The sequence below is a fragment of the Momordica charantia genome (genome assembly GCF_013281855.1).
Source record: "Momordica charantia cultivar OHB3-1 chromosome 7 unlocalized genomic scaffold, Mcharantia_2.0 BLBB01000007.1, whole genome shotgun sequence".
Taxonomy (NCBI): domain Eukaryota; kingdom Viridiplantae; phylum Streptophyta; class Magnoliopsida; order Cucurbitales; family Cucurbitaceae; genus Momordica; species Momordica charantia.
This window is the reverse complement of record NW_028275165.1, coordinates 4221408-4246174: the sequence shown is the minus strand read 5'-3', so window position 1 is coordinate 4246174 and position 24767 is coordinate 4221408. Positions and strand designations below refer to the sequence as shown.

The 24767-nt window shown below is 34.6% G+C and overlaps 2 long non-coding RNA genes and 1 pseudogene across 3 annotated transcripts; 1 reads left to right on the top strand and 2 right to left on the bottom strand.

Annotated features, from left to right (window-relative positions):
• The first annotated feature begins 559 nt into the window (after positions 1-559).
• On the top strand, positions 560-23591 carry LOC148210029 (uncharacterized). 2 transcript variants are annotated; one of them, XR_015792193.1, is made up of 3 exons: positions 1075-3152; positions 22254-22341; positions 23337-23591. It is a non-coding gene; the product is annotated as an uncharacterized LOC148210029 (long non-coding RNA). The 2 variants fall into 2 exon arrangements; XR_015792194.1 differs by lacking the exon at positions 22254-22341 and having other exon boundaries at positions 560-3152.
• LOC148210031 (uncharacterized) lies at positions 9463-14137 on the bottom strand. The gene is made up of 3 exons (XR_015792195.1): positions 12506-14137; positions 11732-11786; positions 9463-10085 (listed from the first exon to the last, which is right to left on the bottom strand). It is a non-coding gene; the product is annotated as an uncharacterized LOC148210031 (long non-coding RNA).
• On the bottom strand, positions 14602-21758 carry LOC148210030 (uncharacterized; annotated as a pseudogene).
• Positions 23592-24767: the final 1176 nt, after the last annotated feature.

Sequence of the window (24767 nt, the reverse complement as noted above, 5' to 3'; positions counted from 1 at the left end):
CTTATAATGATCCATAAGTGAGCTTTCTTATTCAAGCTCATTCTTCGGGCTTTATATTTAGGGTAAAAATCAAGGGCAAGGATAGAAGAATTCCACTAAAAAAAATAGGTACAAACTTTATCTCTTATAGATAATAAAATCTCTCAAGTGAAGAATCTATCTCTATTTGGTTTCAAAAAAGGCTCATACTGTAGTTCACTTGAAGTTGGTGATCTTGGGATAGATTGCCAACTATGGGTGCCCACCTACTTATGGTCCAAACATACGTGCTCATCAAGTAAAATTTTATGGCTACAAATATGCTACAACTTGGCCTCGGATAAGGTGGTGATCTCGTGGTCATAATTTTGCCACATATTGGCCTAGTAGCTTATTATAACTTTAATTCTCCAAGGAAGCTTCATGAGCCAGTTTCACAAAATTTAGTGGTTTCTAGTGACTTCGATCTCCTAAGAAGCTTATTGAGCAAGATTTTGCAAAATACTTAATCTAGTGGCTTTTAGAAACTTGTTGAGTAAGCTTGTCAAAATATTAGTAAACGCTCTCCTTGGAGTTTATCCTTTGGGCTTTACTAAGGGTTGTCACTAAGTATTTTGATGCCAAGTTGAGCTCTCTTGTAGGAGTTCACATTTTGGACTTCATGTAGGAAAATCTCTTAGTGTTTGGATGTCATGGTGAGCTTTCTTATATAATCTCATTCTTTGGGCTTCGCTTATAATGATCCATAAGTACTAAGCTCTCTTATACAAACTCATTCTTCGTGCTTCAAAAACCATGGGCAATGATAGTAGAATTCAACGAAACAAAATAGGAGTATTACAAATTTTCTCTCTTTCAAAGAATAAAATCTCTCATAATAAGAAACTCTCTCTATTCTGTCTCAAAAGGCTCACACTATAGCTCACTTAAAGTTGGTGATCTTGTAATAGATTGCCAACCATGATTGCTCACCTATTTATAGTCCAAACATACTTGCTCATCAAGTAAATTTCTATGGTTACAAACATGCCACATCTTGGCCTTGGATAAGGTTGTGACACTACAATAAATACTGCTTTTTATAACATTAAATTATAGTATTTTACATTTTAATGCTATAAAAAATGGTAGGAATTGCAACAAGAAAGAAACGAAAGAGGGGGAAAATTTGGGCCTGCGTGCAAAATCAAGGAAAAATTGAGGGTTTACACATCATGCTAAAAAAAGAACTCCCTCATTTCCCTCATTCGGCTTCCTCCCTATCTCTCTCAACGAAGCTCCTACACTTTCCTTCTCTTTGGTGAAACTCTCCAGCCTACACTATCGTTTTCTTTGGCGCATAGATCTGGCAGTGGTGGTGGCTCCCTCTTCGTTGACGGTTGAACGACCGAAGATCTGGTGGCTCCCTCTTCGACGACGACGACTTGAGACGTTGGGTTGCTGTCCGTTTCGTCTGTTCGCTCATAAGGTAACTCTAACTCTAAATTACTCTTCGTCTACTTCCAACCAGAATTTTGCTTGGTTCTTCATTTTTCTTTTTTTGTCTTCAATCTCTGTATTATATTACTTACTAACAATAATAAGAATGACAATCGATTCTCTTTGGAGTGAACATAACTAATAAGTTTGGAATGCCAATTGATTTTGGGTATTATATGTATTTTATTTATATATCTAAGTTTGAAAATAGAGAAATTTCCCCCTTTTTTTTCCTCACCAAGCAGAGACTTATGAAACGGCCATATATGGGAGGGGTAGTTCACCAAACAAAAAAAATGTTCACTAACTTCCCTCTGGTCAAGCTTATCCATTGCATGAATATTGTTGGATGGAATTCTTCTGAATGGTCACAGGTGAAAATGGGAGGACTTGAAATTTTGCTTGCTTCTTACCAAGATTTGGAGTCTAATTTATTAGGTACATCATATAATTGTTCTCAAAACTTCATTAGTTGTACTTGTGTATTTATGGTTGGCTTATTTGCATTTGCTAAGCATCTAGATTCCCTGCCTGCAGGCTTTTGATTTAATCGGTGTGTTGCTTAAGCTGTTCCTTTTTCCAAAATTCTGATAGAATGGTTTGAAGAAAATTTTCATTGAATGTTGTTTTGTTGGTGGTTTCTTACAAAATAGTTGTTGAAATTTTAAAGCTTACGGCTTGATATGATAAAAGTTATACTTGTAGAGAAGCCAAGAGGTATACTTATTATTTCCATCAAGCCTAATTTTGCCTCACTATTCAAGATAGATGGCTTCTTCCCATATGTTTTTCAGAGTCACGAGCTTATTTTTACTACATAACGTTATAATCATTTATCTAACGAGACATTAACTAAAGGTTGTAAATGGGCTATTGTCTTGGAAAAATATGTGTGTATCATGTATGTATACGAGTTTCAATTTTTCTCCTCCATACATAGTTTGGAGCTCCATAATTTATACTCTGAAGCATTGGTTTGTGAGGTTTGGGTTGTAACTACAATTTATTCTTAGTCTTACTCTTTGAAACGCTTTAATGATAAGATTAAGAATCCTTGATATTTTTAGAACTATCTTTCTCAAAACTTGTTTTTAGATCACTAAGTTAAAGTTCAGTAAGCCCAAGATACTATTATCTTTTCCAAGTGCACACAGATCACAGGATTATCTATTTATTTTGCTCACAAAACTAACTCTACTCATCTCTATCTGTGCCCTGAGAATCTTTGGTGCTTGTCTGAGTATATTCTTCACTGTTGTAAGTAGATATTGTTCGATCCAGTTTACATTTTGACAAGTTGCAAAATGAGCCTTTTCTTTGACCTAAAATCTTGAATGATGCATTTTTGCTTTAATTTGATTACTATTTTGAATTTAGTATTTTGCTTTCATTTAATTTCTATTTTAAATTTAGTATTTAGAAGTGGATTTTAGACTATCTTTCCTTGTTAAGATTACAGTCTCTAATCGCTTCTAAGTTATTTGTGATTGTTAGATCAATTAAACACTCGTTGGCAATTTGTTTTGCAAAACATTCGTGTTATAGAGTTGTGATTTACGTTCTCTTGTGAAATTTGAAAACAATAGGAGGCTCTAACTCCTACTTTTGTTTTAGGTTGCGTGCTATATTAGAAAATGAAATGATTAAGATTCACCTTATTTACGTCAATGTTGCATACGAAGATTCTTTTGAAGGTATTTTAATTTTTATAAACTTTGTATCACTTTTTATTCTAATTTATTTTGGTATTGTCGTTCCATTTTTTATTTTTCATTATTGTTGTTTGTGCTTCTGATATACCATGACACGACCCGCCTTAAACACCTACTAACTATAGGACAAATCGTGCCAACTACAGACCCTCAACCATCTACCAAGTCTATAGTCAACTTCTTTCTAAATTTCTAAAACTAATTTAGATTATTCTTCAACACATAAAACATAAAGTGTAACATAATTCATCTAAAAAAAATAACTACTCGGCCACGACTCCTAAACATGTTGTACAATAACAAAAGGTACAACTATTCCAGTATAAGTCATTCTAGATGTACATACAAAATGATATGCAAATTCTGAGACGGTGAGTGGCAGAAACTGGTCGGCAAGTCCCTATGAAACTCAGGTGCAGCCTGGAGGAGAAAAACAATGATAAACAGTGAGCTAGGAAGCTCAGTGAGTGACATTTTATTAAGAAAATAATTTCGTAAAACTTATTCCATAAAAACAACTGAAATTTCAATTCTCAAGACGAGCTTCATAAAGCTGAAATAATAAACATTCTCATTAAAACTTCATATAACTTGAGCAACTAAAATTCAGTAATTTTCTGAGCATAACTTGTAACAACATATACTTCCTAAAAACACTTTCTGAAACACATATCAAATATCTTCTTTCAAACCTAAAACAGATTAAGGAAACTCAACACCATATATGTATCCACATTCTATTCTGATCTACTAGCGTAGAGTAGTCTCAATACGCACAGCAGAATAATTCTATTTCTGGTCCACTGGCATAGAGTAATCTCAATATACACAGCAGAATATTTCTCTCAACGCGCAGAGTAAAATGGTCCAAAAGACCTTCTATTTTTGGGTATACTATAGAAACACATTCACATAGCATACGGGTAATCACCCGGATACGACAATATGGTGGTTTGAAAACGATTCTCAGAAAATTATCAATCTCAATAACAGTTCTAAAAATTCTTTTTTCTTTCTTTCTATGAACATTTCTTTCACAAATCACTTCTAAATATATTTCTTTCTAATCATATTCAGTAAACACAACAGTTTCTCAGAAATTCTCAGCAAACTCAATTTCTCAGCAGAAATAATCAAACATACGTAATATTTTTTTTTCTTGAAGTTCTATAATAAATATCTTAAAATATTTAGTAAAATAACCACTCACAGATCCTATGAACGAGGTGAATTTGGTTGGTACGTTGCTCCAATTTCCGATCGTCCTGAAATAATAACCAATGAAATTTCAATTCACCCTCAATTACCAATTTAAACTCTACAATTCTTCAAATTAAACCATAAATTTAATCAACAAGCCCATTCTCTCTCTACCATCCAATTACACTTCTTCATCTCTCATCTTCCTTATAAGTGGGACCCACTTCCCACAATCATATCCTTTTAACCCATTCCAATTTATTATACCTGAAAAGCCTCAATTCCCAACCATTTTTTTCCTTTCATTTCCTTCTACTTTTAATTTTAATTCTCAACCCATAGCCTTTCTCTCTCCTCTACACTATTCATCTTCTTCTTCATCCCAAGTTCTGTTTTTTTTTTCCTCTCTTTTTCTTTTTGCAACTTCTTCTTCCCAAGTCTCTAAAATTATGTTTCTGAACTTACGTTTCTCCTTGCCAGCAAAGTCATCCTCATAGCTCACTGAAACCATAAATTCTCAATTCTCGAATCAACATAACATCACCAGTTTTTCAAACAACTTTCATATTTTGAGTAAACCACAAAGAAAAAATCTTATTTTCTTTTAATAATCAAATACCACAAAATCACACTTTGTTCTCAGCCATGCCCATAGGAAGTCGGGGAGATGTATGAACAGAGCATAATACCCACAAAAACCAGGAATTTCCTTAAGAAGAAAACCCACAAATACTAATCTTAAAGAGTTTCATACTTCCATGGGTTTCCCTATTAAATCTCTAGAAAACTTACCAAATTTCAACTTTTGGCTCTAAAATCACAACGCTTCTTCTTCTTCCCTTTCAGCAACCTTGAGTTATCCACCTTTTTCAGTCCTCGCTCCCCCCCTCTCTGTTTTCTTCTCCAAAACCCCTTCCATTTCGAATTTCTTTCTTTTCTGTTCTTTTTTTTTTCTCCTTTCCATGTGTTCCCTTCCACAGCTCACACACAAGCCCACTTTTGTTTCAATTTCCCAATTTTTTTATTTTTATATTTTTTTTTCAAACTTACGAAAATACCCTTACACAATATTACCTCCTTTTAAGAATTTCGTCCTCGAAATTCAATCAAAACAATCAAGGAAATAGACCAGGGTATTGAGTACGCATCTGATCCTCACTTTCCCATGTTGCCTCTTCTACTGCGTGATTCCTCCACAAAACTTTAACTAACTGAATAGTCTTGTTTCGCAACGCTTTTTCTTTTCTATCCAAATTTGCACTGGCTTCTCTTCATAAGACAAATTCTCACTTAACTGCACTGACTGCGATTCAAGAATATGCGATGGGTCGGGTACATACTTACGCAACATAGAAACATGAAACACATCATGAATCCTAGAAAGCTCCATAGGCAGTGCTAAACGATACGCTACTGGCCCAACACGCTCAAGAATCTCATATGGACCAATATATCTAGGACTCAACTTTCCTTTCCGGCCAAATCTCAAAACACCCTTCCACGGTGACAAGCGAAGAAAAACTTTATCACCTACTGAAAATTCAAGATCTTTTCGACGTTTATCAGCATAACTCTTCTGTCTGTCTTGTGCTACTTTCAGATTCTCTCTAATTATCTTTACCTTGTCAGTAGTAATCTAAACAAGCTCAGGCCCCAATAACTTTCTCTCTCCAACTTCATCTCAACAGACTGGTGTTCGACATTTTCTGCCATACAATGCTTCAAACGGAGCCATCTCTATACTAGAATGATAACTATTATTATAAGCAAATTCCAAGAGAGGCAAGTGAGTATCCCAACTACCCTTGAACTGTAAAACACAAGCTCGTAACATATCCTCCAGAGTTTGGATCGTTCTCTCTGACTGCCCATCTGTCTGAGGATGAAAAGCCGTACTAAAATATAGTTTAGTACCTAAAGCTTGCCGTAAACTAGGCCAGAACTTAGAAGTAAATCTGGTATCTCTATCTGAAACAATAGATACAGGAGTCCCATACGAGCTAACTATCTCATCAACATATAACTTAGCTAGCTTATCAAGCGTATATTTGATTTTAATTGGTAAAAATCGAGCATTATTAGTCAACCTGTCTACTATCACCCAGATACCATATAACCACTCAAGGTACGAGGAAGTCCAAACAGAAAATCCATCGTAACATGCTCCAATTTCCATTCCGGAATAGGAAGTGAAATCAAGGGTCCTGCGACTTTCTGACGTATCGGTTTCACTTGCTGGCAAATCAAACACTTAGATACATATTCTGCTATTTCTCTCTTCATACCTGGCCACCAGTAGTGTTCTTTCAATGCTCGATACATTTTTGTACTTCCTGGATGCATAGCATAAATCGAACTATGAGCTTCTTCCAACATTTCATTTTTCAAGTTCAAATTATTAGGAACACACAATCGATCATAGCTAACTAGAGCTCCATCATCTCTCACTGTATAATCTTCTCGCTGACTGCTTTTTACTTCTTCTTTTATCTTACTCAGTACTGGATCATCAAGCTGAGTAGTTACGATTCTATCAATCAAAGTAGGTCTTACCTGGAAATGAGCCAATAAGGCACCATTGTCATTTATTTCTACTTTTGCATTCAAACACCTCAACTCACCCAATAAAGAGAAACTAATTGCATTTGGTGAATCTTCTGAACCACGAGGTTTTTTGCTTAAAGCATCAGCTACAACATTAGCATTCCCTGGACGATACTCAATAGTACAATCGTAATCTTTTATCAACTCAAGCCACTTTCTCTGTCGTAAATTCAACTCTTTCTGATCAAAAATATATTTAAGACTTTTGTGATCTGTATAAATATGACATTTTTCACCAAACAGGTAATGTCGCCAAACTTTCAATGCCAAAACTACAGCAGCCAATTCTAGATTGTGGGTCGGGTAATTACATTCATGCTTTCTCAATTGTCTCGACGCATAAGCTATTACTTTCCCATTCTGCATCAAAACACACCCTAGACCCTGATGAGAAGCATCACTATAAACATGAAATTCTGTTCCAGGTGTCGGAAGTGCTAATATAGGTGCAGGAACTAATCTCTTCTTCAACTCTTGGAAGCTCTGCTCACACTTTTCTGTCCACACAAATTTTGAATTATTCCTAGTCAAATTAGTTAAAGAAAGTGCTATCTTCGAAAATCCCTCAACAAATCAGCGATAGTATCCTGCCAAACCGAGGAAACTACGAACCTCCGTAACAGTAGTAGGCTGTTCCCATTTCACAACCGCTTCAATTTTCTGTGGATCAACATAAATACCTTCTGCAGAGACAACATGGCCCAAAAACATCACATGATCAAGCCAAAATTCACATTTGCTAAATTTGGCATACAACTTCCTATCACGTAACGTCTGTAACACAGTTCTAAGATGCTCTACATGCTCACTCTGGCTGCCGGAAAACACTAGTATATCATCAATGAACACAATTACATACGGATGAAATACTCTATTCATAAGATCCATAAATGCTGCTGGTGCGTTTGTCAACCCGAAAGGCATAACTAGGAACTCATAATGCCCATATCGTGTTCTAAATGCAGTTTTTGGCACATCTGCTTCTCTTACCTTTAACTAATGATATCCGGATCGCAAATCAATTTTTGAGAACACTGCAGCACCTTTAAGCTGATCAAACAAATCATCTATTCGAGGCAATGGATATCTGTTTCGTATCGTTACCTTATTCAGTTGTCTATAATTAATACACAACCTCAGAGTACCGTCTTTCTTTTTCACAAATAACACGGGCGCACCCCACGGTGACACACTAGGTCTAATGTAACATTTGTCAACTAATTCCTGCAACAGTGTCTTCAATTCTTTTAATTCTGTAGGAGCCATTCTGTATGGTGCTTGAGATATCGGAGCGGTGCCTGGTATTAAATCAATCACAAACTCAACCTCCCGATCAGGTGGCAAGCCAGATAAATCATCTGAAAATACGTCTGGAAATTCTCGCACAACTGGTATATCTTCAAGCTTTCCTTTTTCAATCCGCTGATCAACAACATACGCTAAGTATGTTGTACACCCCTTATTCAACAATTTATTAGCCTTCATTGCAGATATTACACATGCTGGACGAATTTTTCTTTCACCTCTATAAATAATCTCAGCCTCCTCTAGCCGTTTAAATATAACTTCCTTCAGATAACAGTCAATCGATGCATGATGTGTGAACATGAAATCCATTCCCAAAATAACATCAAACTCATGAATATTCAATGGGACCAAATCCACATTAAACTGCCTACCACCCAAAATAATCATGCAATCACGATACACACTGTCTGCTATCAAAGAGATACCACCCGGTGTAGCTACTACCAATTCACTAGGTAAGGGTTCTAACTTTCTATCTAACCCAACAGAGAACATAACAGAAACAAATGAATGTGTAGCACCCGGATCGAATAAAACATGAGCATTTTTATCGAAGATATTCAACGTACCGTAACTACATCTGGCAATTCTTCAGCCTCATGCTGCGTCATTGCAAATATCTTTCCCTGACCACGTGGTCTGCCTACCTGACCCTTTGACTTACCGCCACTCGAATTTCCTGTATTTGGTTGCCCCTCACTCACAGGTTTTGCTTGTGAATCTGAATACCCCTGTACTGTCGGTCTTGAGGAAGCTCCTTGAGACGCACTACCTTCCTGCCACAACTGAGGACATTCTCTTTTCACATTCACCCCTGTGCGACTTACCACAATTCTTGCATGTAGGATATCTAGTATAACTAGAAGCAGACTCCGCTTGTTGCCCGGATTGCTGACTACCTGAAGGTCTTCTATACTGACTCGAGCCACTCGTAATCTGTTGAGGAAAATTTACACCCGCCCTAAAGTTTTGTGATCCTCGATATCCAGGTTTAAAACTCCCTCGACCCGACACTCCAGGCGTAAATCTCCTGCTACTATCTCGAAAATGTCTACCACTCGAAGAACTGGTAGAGCTAGAAAAAGTACCACGCACATTCTTTGACACTTCCCTCTGATTTTTCTTGTCTAACAAACTCTTCTCAACCCTTGCTGCAGCTTCCACCAAGGGTCCAAATTCCTGCCACCCAGATGCAGTAGTACAGCTTCGAATATCCTCACGCAAACCATCCTCAAACCGTCTACATCGATCAGTTTCATCTTCAATGATAGTGGTGGCATACTTTGAAAGTTCTACATATTTTTTCTGATATTCTGCTACCGTCATCGACCCCTGTACTAGCTTCAAGAACTCACTTCTTTTTGTATCCCTGTAGGATCGTGGGTAGTATGCTTCATCAAACAAATTTTTGAATTCTTTCCAGCTTCATTTTTCAGCTTCTGGTTGTCTCGCTATAACTGACTCCCACCATTCACCAGCTCCTCCTTCTAACCAAAATGTAGCCAGTCTGACTTTCCTATCCTCTGGACAACCCATCACATTAAAACATTTTCCTATTTTTTTCATCCACGATTCTGCGTCAACTGGATCTGCCGTTCCAGAGAAATCAGTAGCCCATAAAGCTCCAAGTCGCTCGATCTTAAAGTCTTTCTCGGCATCCCTTCTCAACATTCTTACTCCCAACGCAGCAATTCTTGCCATTACACGTTCATCCTGGTCAACTATATCCTCCTGTGAATCTACAGGACGGTGGCTAGACTCACAAACTACGTCTTCTGCCATTGTATTCTGCCTACCAGGGACCTGTTGAGTTTCAAATTCTTTAAACCTACATGTTCTGCCCTCACATAATAAAATAAAATGACATGCATATCACACAATTATAACATAAACCATTAATGCATCTTCTATTCATGTTATACAAGATCTTTCTTTTGCTTTGATACCAAACTGACACGACCCGCCTTAAACACCTACTAACTATAGGATAAATCGTGCCGACTACAGACCCTGAACCATCTACCAAGTCTATAGTCAACTTCTTTCTAAATTTCTAAAACTAATTTAGATTATTCTTCGACACATAAAACATAAAGTGTAACATAATTCATCTAAAAAAAATAACTACTCAGCCACGACTCCTAAACATGTTGTACAATCACAAAAGGTACAACTATTCCACTATAAGTCATTCTAGATGTACATACAAAATGATATGCAAATTATGAGACGGTGAGTGGCAGAAACTGGTCGGCAAGTCCCTATGAAACTCAGGTGCAGCCTGGAGGAGAAAAACAATGATAAACAGTGTGCTAGGAAGCTCAGTGAGTGACATTTTATTAAGAAAATAATTTCGTAAAACTTATTCCATAAAAACAACTGAAATTTCAATTCTCAAGACGAGCTTCATAAAGCTGAAATAATAAACATTCTCGTTAAATATAACTTGAGCAACTAAAATCCTGTAATTTTCTGAGCATAACTTGTAACAACATATACTTCCTAAAAACACTTTCTGAAGCACATATCAAATATCTTCTTTCAAACCGAAGTTTTCTCCTCGTACGGCTCGAGGAAATTAAAAGTTATGTATAGAATTCTAATTAATGTCAAATAGATCCATAGATTATCAAATCAATTAGACTATGATTTAAATACTTTTTTCTTATTCTTTTGTTTATTTTTTATTCTTTTTTGAAAAAAAAAACTCATTCTTATCCCCATAACTCAAGTTGTATAACTCTCACTCAAAGGAAAACAACCCTTAAGCTTAAGCATTTCATTTATTGAGCGGTCTCTAACCCCTTTATTTTTGCCTGTCTCCTTTAGAATCTATTTCGATTCTTCATTCAGATCTAGTTTAGTTATTGAGACAATTAAAAAAGGTTTTTCCTTGTTCCAGAATCCTTTATCCTTGCCTTGAATCATTGGGTTAAACAGATTAAGGAAACTCAACACCATATATGTATCCACATTCTATTCTGGTCTACTAGCGTAGAGTAATCTCAATACGCACAGCAGAATAATTCTATTTCTGGTCCACTGGCATAGAGTAATCTCAATATACACAGCAGAATATTTCTCTCAAAGTGCGGGGTAAAATAGTCCAAAAGACCTTCTATTACTGGGTATACTATAGAAACACATTCACATAGCATACGGGTAATCACCCGGATATAACAATATGGTGGTTTGAAAACGATTCTCAGAAAATTCTCAATCTCAATAACAGTTCTAAAAATTCTTTTTTCTTTCTTTCTAAGAACATTTCTTTCACAAATCACTTCTAAATATATTTCTTTCTAATCATATTCAGTAAACACAACAGTTTCTCAGAAATTCTCAGCAAACTCAATTTCTCAGCAGAAATAATCAAACATACGTAATATTTTTTTTTCTTGAAGTTCTATAATAGATATCTTAAAATATTTAGTAAAATAACCACTCACAGATCCTATGAACGAGGTGAATTTGGTTGGTACGTTGCTCCAATTTCCGATCGCCCTGAAATAATAACCAATGAAATTTCAATTCACCCTCAATTACCAATTTAAACTCTACAATTCTTCAAATTAAACCATAAATTTAATCCATTCTCTCTCTACCATCCAATTACACTTCTTCATCTCTCATCTTCCTTACAAGTGGGACCCACTTCCCACAATCATATCCTTTTAACCCATTCCAATTTATTACACCTGAAAAGCCTCAATTCCCAACCATTTTTTTTCCTTTTATTTCCTTTTACTTTTAATTTTAATTCTCAACCCATAGCCTTTCTCTCTCCTCTACACTATTCATCTTCTTCTTCATCCCAAGTTCTGTTTTTTTTTCCTCTCTTTTTCTTTTTGCAACTTCTTCTTCCCAAGTCTCTAAAATTATGTTTCTCAACTTACCTTTCTCCTTGCCAGCAAACTCATCCTCACAGCTCACTAAAACCATAAATTCTCAATTCTCGAATCAACATAACATCACCAGTTTTTCAAACAACTTTCATATTTTGAGTAAACCACAAAGAAAAAATCTTATTTTCTTTTAATAATCAAATACCACAAAATCACACTTTGTTCTCAGCCATGCCCATAGGAAGTCGGGGAGATGTATGAACAGAGCATAATACCCACAAAAACCAGGAATTTCCTTAAGAAGAAAACCCACAAATACTAATCTTAAAGAGTTCCATACTTCCATGGGTTTCCCTATTAAATCTCTAGAAAACTTACCAAATTTCAACTTTTGGCTCTAAAATCACAACGCTTCTTCTTCTTCCCTTTCAGCAACCTTGAGTTATCCACCTTTTTCAGTCCTCGCTCCCCCCCTCTCTGTTTTCTTCTCCAAAACCCCTTCCATTTCGAATTTCTTTCTTGTCTGTTCTTTTTTTTTTCTCCTTTCCACGTGTTCCCTTCCACAGCTCACACACAAGCCCACTTTTTTTTCAATTTCCCAATTTTTTTATTTTTATATTTTTTTTCAAACTTACGAAAATACCCTTACATGCCATGACAAAGAATTTGTGAAGCTTTGAAGAAATTGCTTATAGTACACTTCGCTAGGACAATAATCGTTATCTAAGCTCAAACTGTTGGGTGTGTTGCCCTAAACTCGTAGTTTGTATTTTGTAAAAACAAAAGTCTAATTAATAAAGTTTTATTCAATAAATTTGTTGTTGAATCATAGCTTTGCATTGTCCAAAATCCAATAAACTAAACATCCAAGGTTATTTGTGATGTAATCGGGACAGTATATATACTGAGTATATAGTTGATATACGGGGTATATATTTGATATACCCCTCATATATGAATGGATAATGTCCCGTGAATAACCTAAAGGGTCTATAGTAGATGGATAAGGTTGGGTACTTTATCCTGACAACACTATGGATACGGCTCACTCTGTAAAGGTTACAGACGACTTGATCCAGGTCGTTCGTGTGGAGACATGCGAGTGGGGGTATCCTATACAATGAGTTTGTACAAGACCGGACTACGAAATAAGCAATCTTTAGATGTAACACCGTTAACTAATAGGTTGTTATTTCTTAGGATGACCAGACAACTCATTCTCAATCCTGAGTGAGTTATGGACTCCTGCCCATGAGGGCTCGTCCTTTGATCTGTATGGGTGAGAGTGACCCGAGTCGCCGACTCAACATTCCTACCATTTTGGGGACGAGACCAAGTGGGAAGCTGGGAACATAACTTCACAAGATGGAATTCACTCCTCCCCGACTTTAGGGGAGTAGATGAGTGTTCTCTTAAATGCTGACTCCGGGACTTGAACAAGGGGCCCCACCCTCTCATTGGCCGAGAGGGACTTCCGGTTATTGGTTGGATCATAACCGGGTTGTTCATTAGAGGAGCAGTGGTGTTTAAGGAGTAATATGTACTCAGGGGTAAAACGGTAATTTGACCCAACTTGAGTTACAAACACTCGTGAAGGATTGACTCGTCATTAATGGTCGTATATCCATGGACACGAAAACATTCTGCAGTGAGAAGAGTGCAACTGCGGGTCTTAAGTGGAATGACCCGTAGTTAACGAATCTAGATTAACTCGGTTAATGAGTTTGACTGATTAATCTTGCATCGTTGAAGCTTCGGATCTGTAGGTCCATTAGGTCCCCTTGTTAGCTCATAACGGGTAAAACGAGGATCAAGTTTTTGGAACAATTTGAATTGTTCAAATTACTTAAAGGATTATATGTATATTGATACATTATAATATATAGTTAATTATAAATTAAAAACTATATATTATGAGAGAAATTATTTGAATAAGATTCAAATAAAATTAATATGAATACGATTCATATTACAACTATAGGTTAAAAATAATGTGCATAAGATGTACATTAAAACTATAGGTTATACGAGAGAAATGTTTTAGAATATGATTCTAATTTTATAATAAATAATTAAGTGTTAATTATTTATGTATATATATATTTATTAATTATTAATTTTAATAATTAATTATATTAATTAATTTGATTAATTAATTATATATATATATATATTAATTATTATATATATATTATTATATATATATTATAATTTTTATTATATATATATTATATATATATATATTAATATTAATATTAATAATAATAATATTATTATTATTATTAATATTAAACTCCCCTGCAAAATTGCAGGGGATTGGGAGGTTTTGTGACGTGGGGAGTTACCCCACGTCACCCTTCTTCTACTTCAAGAGTTGGAGAATGAAAAAAACAGAAGGTTACAGAACAAAAAAGAGAACTCCCACAATTCTCTCTCAAAATTCTCTCAAACTCTCCCTCTCTTCTATCAAGGTGCTACCACAAGCACGATCCCGAGACCCAAGAGGATAGCGAGGAAGATCCGGTGGTGGTGTTCGAGGGGAACTTATTGAAGAAACGTTCTTCAAAGGTTTATATTTCCTCTGTATTTTCCCTTTGTAAAATTCGATTTTGTATCCCGAAAATCAGCAACGAAAGTCCGCTTCCGCTCCGGGATTCACATCCCTTCACAAACTTCTAAGCTTGGTAATTCTCAATCTTTCTTTGTAATTTTCGCCCCAACTTTCTCTTTTGTGGTTCCAATTTCACCTAATTTGTGTCTAAACAATTAATAATTATCATACGTAGAATTTAATTGATTAGCTAGCTAAATATGATCTCTTATTATATACTTCATTATTCGGGCATATGAGAGCATCATTTTCATAATTTATGGTATAATGTACAAATGTATGCTTTGTTTCCTACTTGTGTTCTCCTCATGTAGATTGTTAGTCTTTTAGGGCATTGGTTGGATGTATCAGGTTTTAAATAACTTGGTTAAGAAGTGTTGGCTTTTTGGCCCTTAATCTCAAATTAATTAATTTTAATTAATTAATTAATTAATTAATATTTTGATGATAACAAACTTAATTATGTTATTTGACAATTTTAATATTTTAAAGTGTCCACAGCGTAGAGCTTGATACGACGATTCCAACGAATTTTGAATCACCCAAATTATAGCTCAAACGAAGAAATTATGGTCAAAAGAAGTTGGAAGAAAAAAAATACATGTGGCGATGACATGGTGGCAAAATTCTAACGAATAGAATATGACATGTGGCAAACTGAAACTTTTAGGTTATAAAATAAATGAGAAAGAAAGAAAAGAAAAAGGAAAGAGAAAAAAAACAAGAGAAAAGAAAGAAAGTAGAAAATGTTGTAAAATTGAGGAACGAAACGAGGCAACGTCGGGGAAATAAAATAAACAAAACAATTCAAATAATAAAAGAAAATTCAAAATTCAAAATGGCATTTCCCACCAATTTTCAAACTTGATTCCCACCAAATTTCTCACTAATTTCTCACTAACAATGAGCACCACATTGACTTTATTTATAGGTCATGGATAAGCATGTGGTGTGATTTACATGACACTAATAATGTCTAAAATTGAGACATATGGGGCATTAGGGTTTCCACACGTGGTGCATGGATAATGGAACATATGGGGTTATGAATAAAAAAACACATAGAGGACATATGACGCATGGATTATGAGACACCTCAAGATTGGACACTAAGCAAGGGTTAGTGGGCATCTATTTAATTTAAAAATTCATAATACTCCCCCTTAGATGCCCATTGTAGATATGAAATATGCCTCGTTAAAACCTTACTAGGGAAAAATCCAGTGGGAAAAAAAAACTCTAGTGAAGGAAAAAGAGTACATATTTCATATAATCTAATAAACCCAAAATAATACAATATATTTAACTCCCCCTCATGGAAACATCACTTGGGATCTTTGAGTCGTCGTATTCCAATGTCGCGCACCAATGTTTCAAAGGTTGTTGTAGGTAATGCCTTTGTGAATATATTTGCCAAGTTATCTTTCGAACAAATTTGTTGAACAGTGATAGTACCATTCTTTTCAAGATCATGAGTATAGAAAATATTTGGTGAAATATGTTTTGTTCTATCTCGTTTAATATATCCTCCTTTGATTTGAGCTATACATGCTGTGTTATCTTCGTAAAGTATCATTGGAAGATTTTTACTAGATGATAGACCACATGTTCCACGAATGTGTTGAGTCATTGATCTTAACCATACACATTCTCAACTAGCTTCATGAATTGCAAGAATTTCAGCATGATTTGAGGAGGTGGTTGTTATTGTTTGTTTTACTAATCGCCATGATATAACAGTTCCTCCACCTGTGAACAAATAACCAGTTTAAGATCTAGCTTTGTGAGGATCAGATAAATATCCAGAATCTGCGTATCCAACTAGATCGAAATTTGATTTGTTTGAATAAAACAAACCCATATCAGTCGTTCCTCGAAGATAGCGAAATATATGCTTAATCCCATTCCAATGTCTTTTTGTAGAATAAGCACTATATCTAGCTGATAAATTAACTGAAAATGCTATATCTAGTCTCGTGTTATTAACCAGATACATAAGTGCACAAATTGCACTAAGATATGATACTTCAGGACCAAGAAGTTCTTCATTATCTTCTCGAGGTCTAAATATATATTTTTTCACATCAAGTGAGCGAACTTCCATTAGAATATTTAATGGGTGCGCTTTATCCATATAAAATCTTTTAAAAATTTTTTCTGTATAAGTTGACTGATGTACAAATATCTCATTTGCTAAATGCTGAATTTGTAGGCCAAGACAAAATTTTGTTTTCCCGAGATCTTTCATCTCAAATTCTTTCTTAAGATACTCTATTGCCTTTGAAAGTTCTTCAGGAGTTCCAATTAGATTCAAATCATCAACATATATAGTTATAATGGCAAATCCCGACTGTGATTTCTTTATAAAAACACAAGAACATATTGGATTATTCTTATATCCTTCTTTCAACAAATATCCACTTAGACGATTGTACCACATTCGTCCTAATTGTTTTAATCCATATAATGATCTCTGTAACTTTATGGAATACCATTCCCAAGCATTAGAATTTGGTACTTTAGATCCTTCAGGAATTTTCATATAAATATCATTATCAAGAGATCCATATAAATATGCAGTGACTACATCCATAAGATGCATGTCAAGACTTTCAAATACAGTCATGCCAATTAAATATCTCAGTGTAATTGCATCCACCACATGAGAGTATGTCTCCTCCTAATCAATACCGGGTCTTTGTGAAAAACCTTGTGCAACCAATCTTGCCTTATATCTTGTGATCTCATTGTTTTCATTTCTTTTTCTTACGAATACCCATTTGTATCCCACAGGCTTAACATTTTCCGGTGTTCGGAATACTGGTCCAAAAACTTGATGTTTTGAAAGTAAGTTAAGTTCTGCCTAGATTGCTTCTTTCCATTTAAGCCAATCTTTTCTCTGTTGACATTCTTTCATAGATTTTGGTTCACAATCACCACTTTTAGATAAAATGTCAATAGCAACATTATAAGCAAAAATGTCATCAATAACTATATTAGTTCGGTACCATCTTTTTCCAGTCATAACGTAATTCATTGAAATCTCATTATTATCTTCAAGTACTTGACTTTCCTCAATATCTTTATGAATAGTCATGTTTAGGATTTCTTCTGGAATATCCTCATTCTCAATTGTGTCATTTTGATTATTGACTATTTTTCTTTTCCGAGAATTTTTATCTTTGGAACCTATTGGTCTACCACGCTAATGGCGTGTTGCAGATTCATTAACTTTCTGCATTGGAATATCAATTTTCGATGGAACATTCGCAGCTGGTATATGTGACTTGGTCACTTTCTTGGCATCAATAAATGCATCTGGTAATTGATTTGCTATATTTTGCAAATGAATTATTTTCTGAACTTCAAGTTTACATTGATCTGTACGGGGATCAAAATGTGACAATAACGATGCATTCCACGTAATTTCTTTTTCCAATTTCATTATTCCTCCCCCTAATGTTGGAAAATTTGTCTCATTAAAATGACAATCAGCAAATCATGCAGTAAATACATCACCCGTCAAGGGTTCAAAATATTTAATAATTGATGGGGAATCAAATCCAACATATATTCCTAGCCTCCTTTGAGGACCCATCTTAGTACGTTGTGGTGGAGCAATTGGAACATATACTGCACATCCAAAAGTTCTCAGATGGAAAATATTTGGCTCTTGGCCATAAGCTAATTGTAACGGAGAATATTTATGATAAGATGTTGGTCTAATGCGTATGAACGACGCTGCATGTAAAATAACATGTCCTCATACAGATGTAGGAAGCTTAGCTCTCATAAGTAATGGTCTAGCAATTAACTGCAATCGTTTTATGAATGATTCTGCTAAACCATTTTGTGTATGAACATGAGCTACAGGATGTTCAACATTTATCCCAATTGCCATACAGTAATTATTAAATGACTGAGATGTAAATTCACCACCATTATCAAGACGAATACTTTTAATTGTATAATCAGGAAATTGTGCTCATAACTTTATTATTTGAGCAAGTAGTCTTGCAAATGCAAGGTTTCGACTTGATAATAAGCATACATGTGACCATCTACTTGATGCGTCTATTAACACCATAAAATATCTGAAAGGACCGCTTGGTGGATTAATAGGTCCATATATATCACCATGAATTCGTTCTAAAAATGTAGGTGATTCAGTCCCTACTTTAAATGGTGATGGTCTAATGATCAATTTGCCTTGAGAGCAAGCATCACATGATAATTCATTAGTTTGAAGAATCTTTTGGTTCTTTAATGGATGTCCATGTGAATTTTCAATGATTCTTCTCATCATTATGGACCCTGGATGACCTAATCGGTCATGCCAAATGGTAAATATATCTGGATTTATGAACTTCAAGTTTGTAGTTGCATATGTTTCCATTACTCGTATATGAGTATAATATAATCCAGAAGATAATGCAGGCAACTTTTCAAATATACGTTTGTTATGTGAGACAATAGATATAATATAGAGATATTCTATATTATTCTTGTTATCAGTCTCAATATGATAACCATTGCAACGTATATTTTTAAAACTCAGTAGATTTCTCTTTGATTGACTAGAGAACAATGCATTGACAATTGTAAATTTTGTTCCTCTAGGCAAAATTATGTCTGCTTTTCCAAAACCTTCAATTAAGTTTGCAGAACCTGAAATAGTATTGACTTTTGCTTTCAACATTGTCAATTTAGAAAAATATTGTCTACTTTTCAGTATTGTGTGCGTAGTTGCACTGTCTGCCAGACATAGATCACCATTGCTCATTTTCGAGTCATCCAATATATGAAAACTATCCATGCTTCTTCATTAAACAAAATAATTACAATAAGAAGAAGGAAGAAGAAGAAGAAGAAAAAAAAACTTGAAATACAAAACATACATAAAAGATATAAAAAAACATTAGTTCTGAATATTTTCAAAATCAAAAGAAGCACTTGCTATTCCATCCATTGTGCTCATTGTGCCAATTTGTTCTCCAGGAGATTCAAGAAAGTCAGCCACATCCAAACTTGTAATATTGGCAGCGTCAAAGATATCACCATCTTGGTAGGCAAGATTTGCTTCTACATTTTTTCCTTTTTCTTTCAAAGAAGTTTGATAAAGATTCACTAAGTGTTTCGATGTACGGCAAATATGTGCCCAATGTCCAGTCATACCGCATCGGAAGCACTTATTTTCAACACTTCTGGAATTCTGATCTTGTGGAGCTTTTCCTTTATGATCAACATTTCGTGTAGTTCTTTAAAAATTTGGACGATTATAACGCCCACCACGAAATGAAAAATTATTTCTTCCTCTGCCACAGTCACGCCCTCGACCACGACCTCGATCTCGACCACGATTATTGAAATTTACAGCATTCGCCTCTGGGAATGGTGTTGCTCCCGTTGGTCGAGATTCATGATTTTTCATCAATAGCTCATTATTTTGCTCAGCAACCAGAAGGCATGATATGAGCTCAGAAGATTTCTTAAAACCTTTCTCTCGATATTGTTGTTGCAAGAGTATATTCAAGACATGAAAGGTTGAGTATGTCTTTTCTAGCATATCACTATCAGTAATTTTTTCTCCACATAACTTCAATTTCGAACTGATTTTGAATAGTGCAGAATTAGAATCACTTACTGATTTGAAGTCTTAGAGCCTCAAATGCATCCATTCATAACGAGCTTGAGGAAGAATAACTGTTTTTTGATGATCATATCTTTCTTTCAAATTTTGCCACAAGGCAAGGGGGTCTTTTATTGTCAGATACTCCATTTTCAACCCCTCGTGAAGATGGTGACGAAGGAAAATCATGGCTTTTGCCTTTTCCTGACTTGTGGTTGTATTTATTTCTTTGATGGTTTCTCCCAGGTTCATGGCATCAAGATGGATTTCAGCATCTAGTACCCCATGACAATTAATTATTGCCATTGATATCAAGAGCCGCAAAATCTAATTTGGTCAAATTTGTCATGGTAACACTTCAACAGGGGAAATGACAGAGGCTCATGCTGATAACGTGTAGTAAAATTGAGGAACGAAACGAGGCAACGTCGGGGAAATAAAATAAACAAAACAATTCAAATAATAAAAGAAAATTCAAAATTCAAAATGGCATTTCCCACCAATTTTCAAACTTGATTCCCACCAAATTTCTCACTAATTTCTCACTAACAATGAGCACCACATTGACCTTATTTATAGGCCATGGATAAGCGTGTGGTGTGATTTACATGACACTAATAATGTCTAAAATTGAGACATATGGGGTATTAGAGTTTCCACACATGGTGCATGGATAATGGAACATATGGGGTTATGAATAAAAAAACACATAGAGGACATATGGAGCATGGATTATGAGACATCTCAAGATTGGACACTAAGCAAGGGTTAGTGGGCATTATTTAATTTAAAAATTCATAATAGAAAAGAAATAATAATAATAAAAAAAGAATATTATTATATATACAAGTTAGTGTTGTAACTTGAATTGAGAAGAAGAAAAAAAAAGGAAGAAAAAAATGGTGTTAGGTGGGTGCGGCAGGTGGCAGTTAAAAAAATAATAAAAAAAATCAAAGTTTTTTTTAAAAACTATCCGTTGCTGTGTATATATATAAATTTTATTTTATATATTATTATTTTATTTAATTTAATCTCAACCTTTTATTTTAACCAATTCAAATTCAATGGTCCAAATTGATTTTGGATTCAAACCAATTTCAAACTTTTTCTCTCTTCTATTTAAACAACTCTTTCTCCCAAAATAAAATACTAATTCTCTATATATTTCTCTCTTAATTATTTGATTTTTATTCATTATCTAAAGCTTCCATGTCATTATAATTTCTTGTGAGAGAAATTTTATTTGAGAGATCTGTGCGCTTCCAATTTTATTTCTCTTAGCCATTTGAGGGCTTTTATTTGTAAGAATTTTTCTTACAAATTTGTGAGGAAAAAAATTTGTATATCTACTATTTAAGAGAGTTTGTAAGTTTGTTCTCAAATTCCATATTCTTTGTAAAGGTTGCTCTTGAGCCCGAAAAAGAGCATTTGTAACGGTTTGATCCTTAACCGTGGAAAGGATCAGGTTTCTTCTTGCTCCCGAAAAAAGAAGGCTTTATACCGGTTTGACTCCTACCGTGGAAAGAGTCAAAGTTTCTTAATCGAATACCCAAGAGGCGCTTGGGGAGTGGAGTAGGCCGGTTGTTACTGAACCACTATAAAATTTCTGGTGTCATTTTCTCGAACCCTACTCTATTTAATTTTTGCAATTAATTTTCTTTATTACAAATTGCATGAAATTATTTGTTCGAATTTATTAATCATATTTATGCTCAATATTTATATTTTAATTATTTGGGTGGTGAAATTAATTAGGGTGTTTGTATTTCTAATTTGTTGTTTAATTTTGTGTTAAATAATTTGTTCATAAAAAGTTTACATAATTGTTTAAATTGGGCCCATCGTAGTAAAAAGTTTAAAAAGTTTCATTAAACCCTATTCACTAGGGTTGTCATACCGATCCAACAAGAAGTCATTTGGAACACAATTTTTGAAGGATACTGTATGGCTAGATACCGTTTCAAAAGCATTAAGGTTAGGAAGCTTGCTTTTAGATTAATCTGAATTTGTGTAAGTTGTAAGTTTATATTCGGTAAATGCTACTTTTTGATAGTACACTTTGCTATGACAATAATCCTTATTTCAACTCAAACCTATTTGATCAAGTACTTAGATTTCTTGCAATCTGGTGTAATTGTTGTAACTTTTCACTCTTGTTGTATGGTGAATACACTTTGAATTTAACGAAACAAAAGTTAAGTTAAGCACTTGTATTTGCATGAGGAAGTGCTTAAAAAAGGTATGCATCTTTTATCATTTTTGCCTTGAAATTATATCTTTTTAAAATATGAAAGCAATTGTATGTATTTTAATATTTGGGACAAATTTCTTATGCCTATTAGCTAGTTATTAAATCACTATGTTGAGTTAGTCATATATTTCGTATTAGAATAAATGGGAAGGGTCTTCTACATAACCATATACAAAATATCATTTCTCCTATCTTATTCTCCATTGCAGACACTTTAAAATAAGTTTGTTGACTTGGGCCTCAAACCTTCATCTGGAAACCAAAATCTCTAGATTTAGTTGATTATCTAGTTAGTTGTTATGTAAACTAATTAAGCAATTAAACATTCTGTCCTTGTAGAAAGTTTGTCTGGAAGAATGTTTGTTAAAGATTGGATTCATTTGAAATATGTCAAATATTAAATTAGTAATACCTTAAAAAGTTTTGTTATATTAATTTGTTGAGTTTGATTTTTTAATATATAGAGCTACTGATGAATACTTGCGGGTCGGGGTGCATGGTGTTGGGTATTTTCACATGTGTGAAAGTCAACAATTTTAGGCCCAAATGGGCCATTACTTTTATATGTTAATTAGAATAGAGAAGGGAAAAATGAGTGCATGCAGTTCGAGGAGCGAAAAACAGAAAAGAAAAAGAGAAAAGAAAAACTTCCGTACAGAACGGTTTTTTGAACGATCGAAGGTTGATCCGTGGTCTGATCAAGCTGAAATTTTGACAGCGTGTTCACAACACGAGGGTCTTCAATTTGGACGGTGGAGATTTCATTTGGAGCTGCCTACAGTCAGATTCAGTGGGTAGTTGGTGCCACTTTCTAAGTGAGATCTTTCTAATTTTCTTCTCCAGTTTATTCGCTTTGTTTGCCGAGATTTATTGTCTCGAGATATTATTATTGTATGCCTTTAGTTGTTGCTAGGGAGAACTTGATGTAGCCCATTATTGATTATAGTGGAGATTTTAACTTTGATTCGTTGTTTTTTACTCCTCACATTGAGGGAGTTTTTCCACATTAAAATTGCTTGTGTCCCGTGCTTATTTGCATCATTATTTTTACTTGCTATTTCCTAATAGGTTCACCCAAGAGGGTATAATTGGTCCATAAAATTAAGTGTCTATCCCAACAAAGTGGTACCAAAGCCAAGTTAAAAATTAATTAGGCCTTATGTTGAACAATGGAAACTAGTACAAGTAGAATGGTGACCTTGAATGGCTCAAACTATCAAGTTTTGAAAAAGAAGATGGAAGATGTTTTATATGTGAAAGATTTTTATCTTCCTGTTTTTTCACTTGAGAAGCCTGAAGATAAAACTGATTTAGAATGGGAGATATGCCATAGAAAAGTTTGTGGCTTTATTAGACATTGACTATAAGAAAATATTCTAAATCATATTGGAGAAGAAACACATGCACGAACTATGTGAAACAAGCTTTAGTCGTTATATGCCCCAAAATCTAGTAATAATAAAATGTTTCTCATAAAGCAAATGATGGCTTTGAAATATCAAGATGGAACACCTATGTCAGATCACTTGAATACATTCCAAGGTATCATTAATCAGCTTGTTGGAATGAAATCATGTTTAAGGATGAGATACAAAGGTTATGACTTGGTATATTGCGGGACTCGTGGGAGACTTTCAGAACTTTGTTATTGAACTCAACCCCAAATGGAGTAATAAGTATGGACATAGTGAAAAACAATGTTTTAAATGAAGAGATGAGAAGAAAGTCACAGGGCTTTTCATCACAGTCAGAGGTTCTTGTTACTGAAAGAAGAGGAGGAGTAAGAGTAAAGGTCTGAAGGGTAGAGATAGAAGCAAAAGTAAGAGCGGCTGGCTATCCAATGTTGAGTGTTATCATTGTGACATGAAAGGGCATATAAAGAAATATTGTCGACAGCTAAAGAGAGAAAATAAAAATGATAAAGGTAAGGAAAAGAAGAATGATGATGGTAATGACGCAAATAGAGTTGCTATAGCTACCAAGGATTTCTTTATCTTATTTGTGAAGGGATCAGATCCTGCAGCAGAAGCATGCGAACACGTTTGCTTCGATCTTGTTTTAGAATTACAACGAAGAAAAATGCATAAGCATGAGTAAAAGGAAATTAGTGATACATACCTTTGAAGACACCTCTTCAATGTAGGCACCA